General features: G+C 33.1%; 1 protein-coding gene across 1 annotated transcript in view; it reads left to right on the forward strand.

Annotated features, from left to right (window-relative positions):
• The first annotated feature begins 1,354 nt into the window (after nucleotides 1–1,354).
• Nucleotides 1,355–3,333, forward strand: part of TTN (titin) — a 274,545-nt gene continuing 272,566 nt past the window's right edge. Inside the window, exon 1 of the mRNA XM_012726861.1 lies at nucleotides 1,355–1,565. The gene's annotated coding sequence lies outside the window, so the exon portion shown is untranslated. The remainder of the gene's footprint in view (nucleotides 1,566–3,333) is intronic.

Consider the following 3,333-nt stretch of genomic DNA (forward strand, 5'->3'; position numbering starts at 1 on the left):
TGTATATATATATATATATATATATATATATATATATGCTTCTGAAAAATGAGTATGGGAGATAGAGGTTATGGGGTTAAAATGATGCCATATCAGAGATCACTGACTAATTACAAAAGACAAATGTTTAAATAAATGCATGATATCACCTTATCTATGTAACTGTGCTACATGGGTTCTCCGGGATATGTTAGCTTTCTCAAATACTAATAAAATTATTGATATATAACTAATCACAAAATAAGAATACTTCTGTAGATGGAAATTCTAATGCAAGGCCAAGTTCTTCCACAACAGGAAAAAATTTTATTACACATAAATAAATTTAACTTAATTTTTTTGCCTATTTTTTAAAGAAAAAATCTTGCACTTTTTCAACAATTTTCTTCCTTTTAAGTAGAATTTTACAAATCTCTAGCTGAGCCATTATAGAGATCTTTTAGCATGCTCTTTTGTATTTGAAATATCTGTTGCTTGAAATTAAATTCTGTCCTAAAATAGCAACTCTATCATCTCCTAACCACTTCCCATTAGTAACAGCAAACTCCAGAGATTAGTAGAGCAGCCTCCGTGGACCTGGAAACAGAACCTTATAGATGATTTAAACATAAGACTTGACTACTCCTCAAGGAACAGCACATGCTATTTGTTAATATTAATGACAAACAAAAATGAAATCTGACAAAAGTGAAATTATAGTAATATAGAGTTTAAATTTAAGCAGAGTTCAGATTTTATCTTTCAACATTATTTCTTTCGGGGCCATATAAACACTCAGCTTATGAACGCTGGCTTAACTCTCCCCAAGTGCAAGCAGATTCTGAAGAAAGTAGATAATATAAATGAGCTCTCTTCACTGCTAAGGTTTATAGTCACTGATTCTTCAAAGAAGGTGAAGTCTTATATCTGAGATAAATTCCCTCATCTGTTGTCATGATTGACAGGTCCATTTGGTTGAGTTTATGGGGGAAGGGAAAAGGGAACAGGAACAGTGATTGACTCACAGAAGAGTCCTCAGGTTGAGGGCTAATTTATATGACCACCCATGAGCATCTTCTATTGTCACATATTCTCTTCAGAACAGTGTTTTTAGATGTATAGTGGATAACAAAGGCTCTTCCCTGAACATCATTACATTATTCTTTAAGCAGGGCTCTATTTCTTTGGAGAAGCCTCCTTTGAAATGCTAAATTTAGCACTGCCAATCAGAGAAACAGGTGGTATGTGACACTACCAAATAGGTCCCTCTCCCATCATGCTTTTCTAAGACAACCAATCACCAGGAGGCCTGTTGGAGGATGTGGACTGTCAGCAGATCTGGGGAATATAAGGGCAGGGCCTGAAGCTGGCTCTTGAGCAGTCGTGCATTCCCAGCCTCGCCTCGGGTGTAGGGATTGCATAGAAAAGCAAAACTACACAGTCTTGACTGTGTAGTTTTGTTTTTAAGTTTAGAGGCTCACTGATTCATGTTGAGATGGTCGAAAAAACCAACTCGCTATAGGACGTCGTTTCAGAAGCAACCTTGGGCTTAGTCCCATCCTTTTCGGGCACTCTTGAGAAATCAGGTGAGTAGCATCTTTCTGTTTTTTTTTTAATCTTAGAGTCCCATTCTTATCGATTCCTAGCTCCTATCTTTGCATATCAAATGCCTATATAAATTGTTGGTGTAAATACTTGTCACTGGTGCTGATCTTTTTCTGAAACAGCTTGTTAAAATCCATTTTACAAATACAAGAACAGTTTTCTCTAAAAGGTTTAATGCTTTAGCATAACAGCATGGCCAATGATTCAAATGGTTTAAATGCACCTAACATTCTAAATGTGTTAAATTTGGGGTTTGCAAGGATCACAGAAATGTTTGCTTTTTTCCTATAGGCTCGTTTTCTTCTGTTGAGAATGTTCAAGGTTATATTACTCAGTGATAAAGTGAGACACACCAAGAATAGCTCTGATAAAATGCATGTGGTATCAGCTACACCCCGATGACTTTTTAAGGGAATCAACTGCTGAGGTATCAGTTGCAGGACAGTGACAGAACACTTGCCTGCTGTCAGTCAACATTGGAGAGTTTATTTTGGGGGCATGACATTTTAGCTGCATGCCATCAGCCCTAATTAGACAAAGGCCTCTGAAGAGCAAGTGCGAAAACATCATAATGTATGTAGATGATAGGAATAAAAGACCATTTAGGCTAGATCATTACTATATATTTGGAAATTTGAGATTAAGCTGTGTAATTATTTCCTAAAATACTCAAAATTTCATTATGATGCATTTTAATTTGACTCATAGTCAAATTCTATAAGTTCAGCTAAATGTTGATTCTAAGAAAAGTAAGAAATAATATATTGGAGACTTTATTTCTAAATTAAGATTTCCATCTTTCCATCTTCCTAGAAGTAAATTACTACTTTTACACACTGCTAAAAACATAGATATATAATACAGAAGTAGAGTTTAAGACTATGGCTATCTTGCTTGCAAACACGAAAAGTTAGATACTACCTGTTGTTGATCCTAAATATTACGTTACAATAATTAGAACTTCTTGACAAAAAAATTTCATAAGAATTTTTAGATATCATCTGAATTTTCCAACTACAAATTTTATTATTTCAGATAATTTAATTTAATTTCCTATGTAACTAAGAAAAAAATTACAATAAGGTACAGAATTATCATTAGGAAAAATTATTGCTCCATAAAATTTTAGTGCTCAAAAAAGACTTTATGAGAAATAGTATGAAATAATGAGTAACTGAGAATCTGTAATTTATATAGCCAGGTTTTTATGCATTAGAATTTTCTCCACATAATCTCTTTTATAGACAAATGACTTTCCTCCACTAAAAAAAGGAAGACTGAAAATTTCATATTCATTTCCTTAACTTTGAATGTTTATGTTGCAAAAGCATAGGCATTTTCATCTACATTTCACTCCAATCTTCCATTATTATTACTATTTTTTTACCATTTGCACATTTTTCCATATTATGATTTCAAGGCAAAATTTTTCTTGCAGAGCTACAAAAATTTGGCTACCCACATACATTTAAGTTTTGCTGAATAGCCACTTTAGCAGCAGCAATATTTATTTATTGAGCAGATACAATATGAAGAAATAGTAAGAAAAAAAAGGCCAGAAAGCACTGTATGCTGTCTACAAAGTTTGCATCTGTGACAAACTTTGCCCAAACTTTTAAAGAAAATGAATTTCAAAGTTCAATAGTTTTAATTTGGTCATTATTTGAAATGATCACCTGATTATTCAAAGTAATGCTATCTAAATGTATGTTAACTTTATAAAGATATACTGGGTAAAAAAAATATGCA

The sequence above is a fragment of the Condylura cristata genome, unplaced genomic scaffold, assembly GCF_000260355.1.
Source record: "Condylura cristata isolate star-nosed mole 26May11 unplaced genomic scaffold, ConCri1.0 scaffold00002, whole genome shotgun sequence".
Lineage (NCBI taxonomy): Eukaryota > Metazoa > Chordata > Mammalia > Eulipotyphla > Talpidae > Condylura > Condylura cristata.